General features: G+C 38.4%; 1 long non-coding RNA gene across 1 annotated transcript in view; it reads left to right on the top strand.

The window, feature by feature from the left end:
• The first annotated feature begins 1,086 nt into the window (after window positions 1–1,086).
• Window positions 1,087–14,320, top strand: part of LOC137847671 (uncharacterized) — a 38,148-nt gene continuing 24,914 nt past the window's right edge. Inside the window, exons 1-2 of the long non-coding RNA XR_011091025.1 lie at window positions 1,087–2,021; window positions 2,132–2,278. This is a non-coding gene — a long non-coding RNA (uncharacterized lncRNA). The remainder of the gene's footprint in view (window positions 2,022–2,131; window positions 2,279–14,320) is intronic.

The following is a 14,320-nucleotide window of genomic DNA, read 5'->3' as shown; positions in this document are numbered from 1 at the left end:
CAAAACTGTGATTATCTTCCGTTTCATGGGGACAGTCATCTAATACATGTTCTCAAATATATCTGTGACCTTAGTAAAAACTTACAGTTCAGGCTCTTGTTTTATTTTCCATCGTTTCCTTTCTGACAGTATTGACAGTATGCCAAGCAAGCAGAGAGCATTTTTATCTTGATATATGCTGAAAGGTTTATTAAGCACATCACTTTTCCAAGGTTGAATTAGTGTTCAGTCTCAGAAATGCATACGGAATAGGATACTTCAGAAAGAATCTCTGAATATTAATTATCTCTTTAGTCTTAACTCCTAACATATTGCAATATTTCTGAAGGTAAACAGGCCAAAGATTTGTTGTAAGGGAGAATATTGGATGACAAATTCTTGGGTAAAATTATTTACGGGAAGATAGGAAATGAGTCAGGTATCTCAGGAAAAAATAGCTGTCTCACAGACATCTGAAAAAAATGTCCAGATTCATTTTTTCATTTCAGATGGAGAAAGGAAGGGGAAATATATCAATAGGAGTTACAGACCACAAATTCCCAACTTCCTTCTTAGCTGCATACCAGCTTTGTCTTAAATTTTTAGTGCTAGGCACCAACGGGTAAAACAGGCAAGGGAGAGAAATTATTTGGCTTTATTTCGTACATTAACAAATCCTGGATGCTGACTCTGAATAGAACTTGAATAAGTAATTGCTCTGCTTCTGAAATTCTTTGAAAATATCAATACCACTGCACAGAAAAAGGTTTCTGAAAGCTGCTTCAGGAGCTTTTTATATGCTATACAGAGTGCATTTTCATATGCTAAGCAGAGTAAGTACAGTGTTACACACAAGGAGGAATCCAAAAGATTCGTGGAAAAAATATTTACTTCTTTCTAGGTTTTATCTTGCTGCAGCAAGATAAAAATAAAAATGCGGCAAACATGGAGAGTTAAAAGAGTGGACTAAGTAGAAGAACGTTTGAGGACTAGACAAAACACAATAACTATTCTACTTGCTCTAAGGAAGGCATCAGGGCAGCAATCACTAAGTAACATAGTTTAAACTTGGATATTTCAAAGAAATGGTTTTCTATCTGAGGGAAAGAAGCTGTCAATAGAATCATCCGGTACATTCTTTTTGGATGATTTGCCATTCACATGTGGCAGTGTATGAGATGGATGTCTTCCTGCAGTCGGAACTCTCTCTGTCTCTTTTGTGTCCTAGAGGCACCAAAAGATATAAAGAGGTCTAGAGGCCTCAGTCTCTGAGTCTTCGTCTCTGCCGCTCCCTCACAGTCCCTCTCTGCTCCTGCTCCCCATGGGGTCCCTCCCACAGGATGTCGTCCTTCCCCAGCTGAGCCCGCGGGGGCTGCCCACAGACAGAAGCTCTTCAAGCACTGCTCCCACACAGCTCCGTCCCACAGGGTCCATCCATCCATCCCCCAGGAGCAAACTGCTCCAGCACAGGTCCCCCACGGGTGGGGGCAGCTCCCCCCAGACCCCCTGCTCCTGCGGGGGCTCCTCTCCACGGGCTGCAGCTGCGGCCCGGGGCCTGCTCCTGCGGGGGCTCTCCATGGGCCGCAGCCTCCTCCAGGCCACATCCACCTGCTCCAGCGGGGGCTCCTCCACCCATGGGGGGGCTGCAGCGTGGAGATCTGCTCCATGGGGGACCCATGGGCTGCAGGGGGACAGCCTGCTCCACCAGGGGCCTCTCCCTGCACAGCCCGCAGGGGAACTGCTGCTGCCTGCCTGCCTGCAGCACCTCCTGCCCTCCTGCGGCACTCACCTGGGGGGCTGCAGGGATATAGCTCTCTCATTTCTCACTCCTCTCTCCCAGCTGCTGTTGCACAGCAGTTTCTCCCTTTCTTAAATCTGCTCTCACCGAGGTGCAAACACCACCACTTACTGGCTCTGCTCTGGCCGGCAGTAGGACCCTTTTGGAGCCATCTGGAGCTGGCTCTGCTCTGACATGAGGCGGCTGCTGGGTGCTGCTCACAGAGGCCACCCCTACAGCCCCTCTGCTGCCAAAACCTTGCCAGGTAAGCTGAACATAAGGGAAATACTGAGAACACCTTTGATGATGCACAATTTGCTAATAAATGAGCAAAATGAAAGAATAATTGCTAGGGTAAGATTTTTGTTTTTCTAGACAAATGACAGGAATGAGAACACTGGGACAAAGGACTTGCTTATACAAGATATGGGACCACATTTTCCAGACAGTAGAATTCACTAAAACAAACAAAAAAAGACATTTTTTCATACTTCCACGGTTTACTGGTGCAGCAATAGTAAAGTAGGTATTTCAGTATGGTAAAGTCAGTTGGTTTCCTCTTGTAGAGGAGCTTGCATTGAGTACCTTTCAAAGCTTGCATGCTTACTTTTAATACCTTTTTTGGGATTTGGAAAATAGAAGGGGTCTGGATCATTTTCATTTAAACTGTTGTAATGTGCTTTAATAGTTGGTCCTTTAACAGCAGTTAGATCCAGTCTGACATCTTTACTTCCAATGTATCAGGTAAGTTTATAGCTCCATGGATTATAAATCTGTTCAACTAGGTCCGTGGAGAAACATCTCTCTCTTAGCCCCAGGAGAGTACCTACATGTATATCTACAGCTCTAGACCATTACTCTCTACAAGACAAGCTCTCTGAATAGTTGGTGATTCCCTGACCATTCCTTTACAGTGAGGAATGGAGGAAGACAGACTGACTGAACAGACTGCTCACAGTTTGTTCACACAGATTGAGATATATTCGGAAAAAGAACAGCATGTCAATCACATCTCACAGAAGTCTTTTTCCCAGGGTACCTGTAACATTTTTATTGTAATTCTCACGTACACACATCAGCAGTAAAAGCCATCAGCACAAAGGGCAGACCAGGTTTTTAAAGAACAATACATGCTTAATATACTAAGAAAAATGAGTAATGACATTTTTATTTTTTACAGCACAGGTCTCCTTAGATTAAATTACTAAGTGTTTATTTGCTGCTTGGCTTACATGCACATTTAAATCCAGAGCTGCTCTTGTCTATGAATATCTCTTTCTTTGGTTGTGACAGAATAACTGTCTTCCATTGTGTTGTCATCCAAGATCATGATTTAGCAAAAGAAGCAGAAAATGACCTAATTAATTCTCTGTACTTAGTTGCACTCTTTCCAAAACTTCAGAAAAGTATTTGAGGTATATAACCTATATAACTTGAGACAGCCTGTGTCCCCTTAGAAATATTACTCATTGAAAATAAGGACTTGGATTATTTTCATATCAGATCAGCTCAGTATCTTCTTTTATAGTTCACAAGATGGATGATGATCAAAAAATGAATAGCAAGCTAGTATTGTTATGCTGTCATTTGGTGTGAGACCTCATACCCTTGTGCATTATTTACTGTCTATAATTGAAATGATATGGTGCATAGAGAACGATTAATTTCCTCCTAGAGTTTCCTCTAGTAGCCTCATTATTTTAAAATTTCTTTTAAAGTGATTTCATCACCTTCCAAGGTGCTAATTGCTCTTGTGAGTTTTTAATATGATAATTTCATTAATTGCTATTAATGACCTACCTCTTGATTGTTTAGAAATGTTGGCTTAATAACATCCTGTGAAATTACTTGGCAATTTTCTTAATTGAATGTGGGATGGTAGGGAACAGGAGGAAGCATTAAAACTAAAATTATTTCAGAATTTACAGCTTTATGAAACTTAAAATGTTTTTTTTTTTTTTCTGAATGTTTAGTATGTAGCTAAACTTGTTTTACTGAATGATTAGTATGTTTAGCATCTTTGAAAACTCAAACTCTTGACTTCAATTACAAAAGTCATTGCTCAACTCTGCTGCATATCAGACTCTACATGTTTAAATTTAGCTCCCAGAATAAAAGAAATGCATACTATCTGTTTCGGAAAGATGTGACTTGGCCAGTATCACATGCCATTTTAATAAAAGAGGCAAGAATAAAATCTAATTATTCAAGATGACATTCAGTTGGCATGAATATGAAGAGACATTTTTTACCTGGAGTTTTTCATGCTTTATTCGTTATTCATGTGTGATTACATGCATTATGTTGTACAGAAGTTTTCTTTATTTCTTACAGCTTGAAAGGCTAAAATAAATCTATGATACTAGCAATTTAGCTGTTGAATAATTTGCTAGTGTCATGTCAGGTCTTGGAATTTTTAGCTTTGGATAGAATTTATAGTCATGATGTTTGGCAAGTTTTTCATTGTTGAAAAGTCTGTGAAAATACAGCAATGCATATTATTTTAATAATTTACTTTGAATACACTTACTGTAGAATGCACACCTACTTCTGTGATATATGATTCCCAAACACTGAAAATGGTGGTTTTATTTATATTTCTATGTTCGTCTGTGTGCAATATATTTGTATGGAGCCAAAGTCTTGGTCTCTGAAATACCTAAGTCAATTTCAGAATTTTGCTCCTAAAACTGATGTCATGGATTACACTGTTCTTTCAGTTATGTAGGTGAAACAAGAGGTCTGTTACTTCATAATTTAATAAATGAGAAGGAGAAAGGAAAAAAAAAAAGATTTGGCTTATAAGCAAATGCGTTCAAGAGTTCAGCCATGCCAAGATGTTCTTACCACCATGTGAACATTCAGGCTACATGATTGAGCAAAGTAGATACAGCTTTCGTTTTAAGTGTCAGTTAATGTTAAAATTTCTCTTCAACAGAGGTTTCTTCACCCTCTGAATTCTTACCAGGCTAAAACCTGTTAGCCAAATCAAGCCCAAATCTCTGATTTTCAGGTCCATTTGGTCCAAAACGTGTACCTTTTAAGCTGGTCATTCATAATACCTACTGAGTAGGTAGCTCCTTTGAAATTGGAGAATTTCCATTTATATTAGTATTTCAGTCATAAGTGCTACAGGTGCCAGGCTTCTCTTTCCACCTTTAAATCTAGAGCACATTCTGTTTTTCCATTTTTATTTAAAAGCCAGAAAGCTGTATAAACCAGCTGATCATCCCCACAACTGTGTGCAGCTTAAAGGTAGTTAGTAGTGGATTGGGAGGTGGGAAGATAAAGCACAAATACAGCTACTTGAATCATTGTTGTTTATTGTAATTTTTAACGTTGCAGTAGTAAATGAGGACTTCTTCAGGACTGTTGGTACATGGAAAAGTTGTGGTCTAACCTGAGACGAGACAAAGCAAGAGAATAACTAGCAGAATCATGAAGAGAAAATAAAAAGTCATAGCAAAATGTGATATCTAATTGTTATATAGCCAGCAGCTCATTATCCTAAGGTACTCATATAGTTCAAATTAGTTTAATTATTTTTTTATTGCACCTTTCTGTCAATATATAACGATATCTGTTCAGACTTTGCCAATGTGATAACACACACATAAGACCAGACTGCATCATCACTATGTTATGGGGCTGTTACAGACCTTCTCTTGTCAGCAATGTCTGTCAAATAAATTAAGCTGTTTGACAGATAACTAATTAAAAGATGCTTATCTATGCTTTTTGGAAGAATTCCCAAAACCATAGATGGCAGGTTTAGAAGCTTATTTTAGTAACAATAGTGCCGTATGAGTTCTGCAATATGCATTAGCAGTTAACTCCCATATTACTGCAGTAGGTTGACTGGAGCATGACAGTTTCATTTCTCATACAAGGTAAACTAGGCAAATCTGTGCAGCTGGTAAAAATATAAAAAAATAGAAGAAGTGAAAATCCCTTAGGTTCTCTTTGGCCTTCTGCCCGTTTAAGGAGAAAGTTACTCTGGCAACTTGAATTTCCCACAAAATTAAGACAGCAATGTAAATAGAATCCATGATTCACAAGAGACGTGGCTTCATGTTTTATTATGTTTTCAACTCTCAGGACTACAAGGCATTGTGCTTTTTAAATTAGGATACCCTGGACTCAGAAAAGGAAATGTGTTATTCTTCTTGACCCCCAGTACAGGAAATGATTAAAAGTGGCATTTACTTTCAGCAACGAAGCGCTGGGTTAAACATGCCCTAGATCAGTACCGCTAATCATCTGTAATAGTTGAAAGTGTTTGGCTTCAGAACACTTTCAACACACAAGAGTCTTGAATTGCATTAATTAATTCATGAGACCACACAGTTGAAGAGAATGTGTCTGGTTGATGAGGTTCTTGGATGGGAATCAATGGCTTCATTGCATGGCCATATTAACTTTCTAAGTATCAGCACTGTGAGTTTCATTACAAAGGACATAATAGATGGCATGCATCTGAGTGAGGTACACCCAGGCAGCCAGTCACTTGCAATTAATATACAGTCCCTTATGAATCAAGCTGTCCTGCTAGTGTTCAGGAAGGGAGAGAAGAACATCCCTGAAGGTCCTGATTCACAGCTGACATCTAACCTCTCTTTGAAGTATTATGAAATTGATGTAACAGGATGGGGTTTTGTGCACTTGTAGAGTATGTGCCACTGTGATAAATAGACAGGAAAGATGATCAAAAATAGGAAGGAGGAAAATAAGGAAGTATGATTTTGGTAGTTTTACAGAAATCAGATAGTTTGACAAAAACTTTTTTTGTTTTTATTGACAGTGGGATATTTTTGAAAATAAACTCAAAATGAGTTTTTATGTATATTTTCCTTCCGTTTTCATCTGTCCCATCCCATTGTTCTTTCTCCCCCACTGAAGACAATGCAGGGCTTTGTCTTATTGATGTATTTAGGGCTTTTTTTTTTTTTTTCTTGTTTCCATTTGTATTTTTTCCAGAGTGAAGAATATTTTGAAAAGAAAAATAGGTTACTTTGATTTTTTCCTCCAATTTTCATATTTTTATAGCTTGGGAGTTACCTATTCTGCTACACTCAGTTGCAAGCAGAAAGGAAAAATGAGAAAACTTAATTTGTATGAAAATAAGCACAGTGTTCTGGAATGAAAATCAGAAAATTCTTTTACAAAAAAATAAAAAATAAAAAATTCCCATGAGCTGTACTATAATATACATTGTACTATAATATATATATGCACAGGATCTCGAGACACTCAAGCTGTATTGGCTTCATTTACAAAACATTGCCCTCATTTCCAAAATGGAGGGCTCTTCAGTGACATCTCTGAACAAGGTGATAACACTGGCAGGGGCACCTATTGAATGGGCTGTTAATCTGGAGTCCCACTGTGTCTGGGATGCTCCAGAGCCACAGTATGTTAGCATAACACCGTACTTTATTTTGTTCTATTGAGTTCCTTGGTCTTGTTTTTCAATTCCTCCCTCTTCTAAGTCTTAACTCTTCTGTTTTTATTCCTGTTTTCAATGCTTTTCTTCTAAATTTTTACTCTGTAAGTATGAAAAAATCTTGTTGAAGTAAAGATGAAATTGCTAGTTAGATACCAGTTGGGAAGTACTCCTGACTTGTGACACGAATCACCCACTGGCCTATTTGATGTATACTTGGCTACAAAAAAGAATGCTACATAATTTATTGTGGCAGTGGATTTGGATGACAGTGCACTGCCCTACAAATTTCTGCACTCTCCTCCAGTGTCCCTTTTCTTGGTGCACAGGCTCCTGAATCACAGGCTTCTGCAGAGCTGAGCAGCAGCCTACCGCAGCCAGCTCCTCCTTCCCCCTGCTGTGGGTGTAGTAAAGTAACCATCAGATACTCTGCAAGTTAATGTACCATTTTTACTCTGTGTGTGTGTTTCAAATTCGTCTCTGAAGACTATCATTTCTATGGCATCCTACAGAGCTTCACAGCAGTAGAAACATGTGTTTTACTTGACATTATTTGGAGGTTGAGTTGGACATACAGTTAAAAATATTTTTCTCTAACTTATGGGGAACTGGGTTCCTGATGTTCAGTATATGCAGGGTGTTGAAAAGATATAAAACCTTTCTCTGTTAACATCTCAATGAACTTAATGATAATCCCATCTGATGTCTTACACTCACATTTCACATGTGCTGAACAGTTACATGTTTCTTGTACATTCCTTTGAAGTCCTTATATAAAAAAGATCATCACAGAATTTTTTAATCTCAAATATTAAAAGCAGTTGCATATCTGACTTGAGGCATGCTACTAACTGCTGATATAAGGCATACCAGAACAGGAAAAAAAAAAGTGTCAGGCCTTTATCTTACAAGCCACCTGTTTCAGAAACTGTCAGCCACCAGCCTTTTGAACTTACTTCATTAAAAGCACAGAACTGAGAAGGAGGAAAGGGAGCTGGGGAAGGACAGAGAAATTTCAAGGCAAAAGTTCCAAAAACAAACTGCAGTTTCCTTCCAATCTAGGGAGTACCCCAGCAAAGTCCCTGCCCGAAACAAAAGGCCTATCCTTGAACGGTGAGGGAGGAAGGGTGAGGTTGAATTTTGTGTTTTAAAGGGCACCTCAGTTCCATGTAAGTGTTTGTTATAGCACAGACCTGAAACATTGCTGACATCAACAAGGATAAGATTGGTTTGTTGCAACTGGGATGTGGACGTACTGCTTCATAAAGTAATGTAATAGCTTTACATTTTCACTCCCTGAGATTTGTAGTTTAGTTCCCTTAGATGGACCATTTCCATTGGCCATATAATTTGTGGGACTTAAAATAATTACAAAGGAACCCAGTTTTCAACCTAAGCCTCTTTGTCAGGGATTTTAGTAATACCTTAAAAGACTGAGTGGAAACTGAGTAGTTAACTATAGTTAACTATTTTTTGTTTTTTTTTTGTTTGTTTGCTTGTTTGTTTTTTTAAAAAAAATCTGTGTTTACATTTTAATTTTCAGGAACTAAATTCCAAATTATTCAATGAAGTGAGATGAAGGCATTCACTTTATCATGGTCATTGTTCAGACAGAATAATTATGATGTTAAAGAGACAGCTACTCTGTGATGTCAGTGCCAGTGTCAGATGTCTCATGGTGCAGAAGCCTAAGAACAGTTTATGGAAAAAGAATCTAACAGCACCGAGTTATAGAAACTGGAAATATTAATATCGTGGACTAACAGTTTTGTTCACAGAATTTCCTGTGGTCAGTCTTGAGAGCCAGAAGCAATAGTCTTACTTTGCTCTAGCTTTTTTCCTGGAGCAACTTAAGCAGTGTGTGTGGGTTGGAATACTTCTCATGCTTTTTGCTCTCTCATTTTGGTTACATGTATGGACAAGAATTTACCAAAGAGTTTTGGAAATAAAAGGTCTTCAAGAGCTCACAACAATGTATGAACCTTCAAAAAGCTCAATGAACTGGGGTGCTTGTATTCTAGGACAAGAAATAGGATTGATGTATTTGCTTGTATTGCTTTTGTCAATGTATAGAAGAGCTTGCCGGCTTTAGACTTACAGCAGTAAGCTGTTTGGTAAAGTGAGAAATAGTGTCTTAAGGCCACTTGTACTGTTAAAAGGAGAATAAATGCTGTAAGGCACAGTGGAGACCTTAAAAAGCAGCACTGGCATGTTATGATTGTAATTCATGTTTACGTCACTTTGGTTGTCACAGACTCAGAAAAGCCAGACAAACTGAGTCATCCTGGATAACATCCAAAACCTCCCACATGTAACCTGGAAAAGACTGTCCTTTCTAAACTACATATATATCATAAATATCCTACCCATTTTCTGAAAAGTTAGTTTGACGTTCTGATGTTTTCATTTACAAGAACTTAATTACACATAGTAAATAATACACCATTTTCTACTGTTTTTCTAGTACTAGCTTTAAATCCTGAAAGCAGATGGATGCACCTTCCTAAAAATATATATATTACTTGTAATACTGAGAAACTCAAAGGTCATGACTGCTATTCTGGTGCATGGTACATTACATGTTTCTGTAGACTGGAATTCAACTTCTGTTTTAAGTTGTTTTAAGAGTACAAATGAAATATTCTCAAAAGTACTTCATACATCTAAGAGCTGTCATGGAGATACAATTGGACCTGCATGGCAATTTCCCATCAGTGACTTCCCACAGAAGTGGGTAGAGTTACACAGAATCAGGCTTAATGAACTCTGGGAACTCAACAGACATTCAGTATAAATGACCTACAGCTGTACCAGATGTTGCATGACACTAAAAAGGCGTCATTTAGGTTTTTTAGACCAAAGCTGGAGAACACTATGATCCATTACCTTTTTACTGTTCTTTGGAAAGTTTCTGTAGACCAACTTCTGGTCTATTTTTGTAAAATCATGAAGAGAGACCTTATTTGCATGTTTCCCCTGTGCACATCATGGATAAGCCCTCCACGTGTAATTGTCTGATTGTTACCTGATCTGTATAGCACCTAAGAGGGCAAGCTGTATAACAGTACCACTTATTGCCCTCTAACTGGGAACTACCATATCCAGTCTAGCATGTCACTGTAGGATTTTGAGCTAAGTTTAAATGACATGATGTATGGATTTGTTTTGTTGATAATTCAGAATGTGTTGAAGGGGAATATTGGGATACACCTGATAGTCTGCCTTATCACCACTATAAATTTTCACGTTTCCAGTTCTGAACTCAGAATAAAAGGGGCTTTTATCATGTCTAACAAACAGTAGAGCATCACAGCAGTTTATAACTGCTGGATTCTTTTAAAAATTATGCTGGCAAATACTTTATGTGGTAATTGCCCTTTTTGGAAACTTGTTTGCCCGCCTACTAGATTCTCATAATCTCTCTTTTAATTGCTGTATATTTATTGGATTCTGACAGAAAGTTGCCAAACATGCCTCTGATGACTGCATACAGTCAAACACATTTAGATAGCACTTGCCTTAAGCAATCGGTGCTGTGAAAGCAATCCTTATGTAAAAGAGAAGAAAAAACCCTGTAAACCAAAAAAAGACAATGTTCTGTCATCTTCAGAATCATGCAGTCAGTCTAACACTAATGCCAAGCATGCTAAAACAGTGGAAAAACCCCAAGCATTGTACGTCAGCATTCCGGTATCTTTCAGAAATGATTCTTGTAGCTTTGGACTGGTGCGACAAAAGACACGAGACATCAATCTTTCCCTAGCTGTAGCAATAAGATTATATGTCACTTGAAATATGTAACTTATTTTCTCTGTTTTATGTGCAGGATGTTTGCTCATGCTTTAAAATGCTTTGAACTATGTGTGGAACAGTGCTGTGTAAAACAGAAATATTACTGGAAGATATGTTAGAGGTAAGGTTAGTAACGGTAGGTTTTCTCTCATATAGTTTATTTGGCCAGGTGGAAAAAGGGTCGGACATAATGTTCTTATTGTCTAAATAATTGACTTGATTGGCTTAAGAGGTCTGTCATCGCCCTTTTTCTGAAAAAAATAAATATAAAATAAAATAAACATTCGTACATCACTTTGCTGTAATAATTATTATGAGGACCTGGCTCCCTCTTAACTCGAACAGTAGAAGGCCTAACAGTGGTGCCAGTTGCGCCAAGAGTAAGAGGGAAAGGAGGATAGAGGGGAAGGACTATAATAGAATATAGGGAAAAGCAGGTGGAAGTAAGTAATGCGATCAGAACAAGAAATTCCATAACAAAAGCAAGTTTGATGACCTATTTCTATCACCAGTTTTAGTTGCAATACTAGTGTGTCTTAAACAGACACATCCCATGCAAAGTGCGTAACAGACTTCTGCTCCCAAAGTGCATTAAGTAACAATATGTAAAAGCGCGTGGCTGGCTACCCATTGATATGAATACGTGTGCCTTTTTCCTACATGCTGGCACTACTTCTTCCTCAAATTTAGTAACCTAGAAGATTAAAGCTGTCAGTTACATATAAGGGTTAAGAACTCCAGGGAAGATTTATGATCTCTGCGCAGTCTCCAGGGAGAATAAGCAGACTGTTCCCTGCCAAAACACTCCTAAACTGCCCTGCAGTAAGGAGCGTTACAGGAAAAGCACCAGAGATAGATAGGGGGAGGGGGAACAGTGAAGGAATAGGGAAATGCATCTGTCAGCATCTTACCTGCTCTGTTTATTCTCCACTCTTACTTCAGTATACTTCCTCTTTTCTTTCAAGAATTATATTCACTGAAATTAATGTAAAGGTGATTTAATTCAAGTTGCAGCTTTATAACATGTCTTCTGCTCTAAATAAAAACTTCCTTAGAATAATGAACGTAAGCAGCTTTCTGGTAAAGAAAGCTGCATAGATGTTAATTGCTAAGATTCTAGCCTGAGATAATTTTCATAGTTTACAAGTCTACTGATGCCTGTGACAGTGTTTATTCAGTTAGTGCTCTTTTAGAGAATAATGCTTTTTGACTCAAATTAAAGATTAAAGCCTTTCTGTGCCTGAAAATCTGAGAATACAATTTGTTTTCGGTTTCTGTCATTTAGGTATTAAATAAAAATGAGTTTCTGGAATTACCACAGTCCAGCCTCTTGTCAAAACATGATCACATTCTCTGCCTCTGCCTCTCTCTCCACCCCAATACCTTCAGCACAAATGTAGCATTAAGCAGAGGTCTTTGAATCACTAATTTCTCAAAGGCTTTGTGAATAGGCTGTTTAAAGGAGAAAAACTCCAGCTGGGGGGGGGGGGGGGTAAATAAATAAATAAATAAATAAATGTAATTTATTCTGCAAATCTGCACCTGAGACAAACTGCTTATATGCCCCAGCTGTGTGAAGTCTCCAGCTGAAAGAATACACATCTTTTTAAAAATGAAAAACAAGCGTCAGCCACAGTTCATTCATTCCATTGCTTGCAGAACAGCTTGCTTTTCTACAGCTCTATTCAGACTGGGGCAAAGGTGAGGGCAAGCATGAAGGTTCACAGGACTGTAAGTTAACCCATATGTGTATTCTTATGAGTAACATCATTTGGGTCAGCTCTTTACAAACTATCCAGTCAGCATTGAATCCCCTTACCCAAAAGTATGTGTGGTAGTGTTCGACACAACCTTGAACCTGCTCTGGGTGCTGTTTCTCATGGTGCAGCTCTTCCCCACAAGTGATGAAGTAGCAATGTCTTGTCAGTTAGAAACAGAAAAACAAGCCAAAGGGAGGGTTTCACTCTTTGGCCCGGGGAAGGGCCATGCCAGCTTCACCTCAATAGCCTTTCCAAACTTCACGTTGCGTGTCTTCACTTGTGTAACAATTCGCATCTTGTTTGCATAAGGTGTGTGAATGAGATGCATCTTTCCCGTGAAGCAGGAGCATTTCTGAACAGTTATGTAATAAAGGTATTAGTGTGCTTGTATGCATACATAATACTGAGGCAAAAAGGAGAACAGTGTGTGAAACTTAAGAAAACACAAAAAGCTTAAAACTCTTCTATAAGTCCAAATTCAATATCTGTGCATCCTTGGTCAACAGTGTTGTACTTTATAAAACATTGGCAATAGGAAGTGCGGTCTAGTACAAGCTACACACAAGCACCAGGACTATGAATTTGAATATGCTATGTAGCCCTGAGTATGTTCACACCCTTTGCATAGCTGTGAAGTGATTTTATTGTAGTTTCACTGGGCAAATGAGTGTCCATGTGTAACAATTCATAGATGGAGGGAAAAAACACACAGATTACGCAGAGATTTAGTTCTAGCGGAACCCTGTAATTTGGCACGGTTTGGGTTGAAGCATCTAGCCAAATGACTCATTGAAACTGGATTGTTACATTAGAAAAGTATTGTTCTGGAAGGAAATTTAATGAATTGAAGGTACAATCTAATAAGACTCAGGATGCCAATATCAGTTCCAAGCAAATAGGCAGCTTCTTTATGGAGCACATGTATTTTTGGATAGCACTAAGACAGTGCCATAAGGAACTGTAGGAGGATAGCAGAGTACAAGCCAGGATCTTAGAAAAAGTCACAGGCAGGAAACAAGCAGAAGATACCATGGGGAGTCTGTCTACATCCAAAAGCCTCTTTGGAATGCCTCTGAAGTTAGGAACTGAGAATATATAGAAGAAGTGAGACAAGCTAATTTTATTTTTTTCAAAGCAAAAATTGCTTTTACTGTTATCTCCACCACTTCTGTTCCAGAGGTACCAGCTTTGTAGATTTTATGAATGTTTATCTCAAAAAGTGAACTGAGGCAGTATCACTGCATCCTTTTTTCTCCTTTAGTTCTAGCACTGAGCTTCAGTGTCAGTCCTGTTGCCCTTCAACACCTGACTTGGCTCCTTTTCCAGGCAATGCAGAATTTTTTAGCCTTATCTGAATACTGTTCCTGCATGGGTCCTTTTCCACGCAGGCCAGAAGTCCAAGGTAGATGGTTGATAGCAATTGACCAAATTGTGTCTCTAGCCACTGACTGAATAGGTGTAAAACTCAAACTAAGCTTAAGGATATGAAATACAGTAATGCAATCATAGTGATGATGAATCATGGTTCCTTAAAACATTTCACTGTTAGACATTGAAACTAGGGCATTT

Source organism: Anas acuta, chromosome Z (assembly GCF_963932015.1).
Source record: "Anas acuta chromosome Z, bAnaAcu1.1, whole genome shotgun sequence".
NCBI lineage: Eukaryota > Metazoa > Chordata > Aves > Anseriformes > Anatidae > Anas > Anas acuta.
The sequence above is the reverse complement of the archived record's forward strand: the minus strand, read 5'-3'. Positions and strand labels throughout refer to the sequence as shown.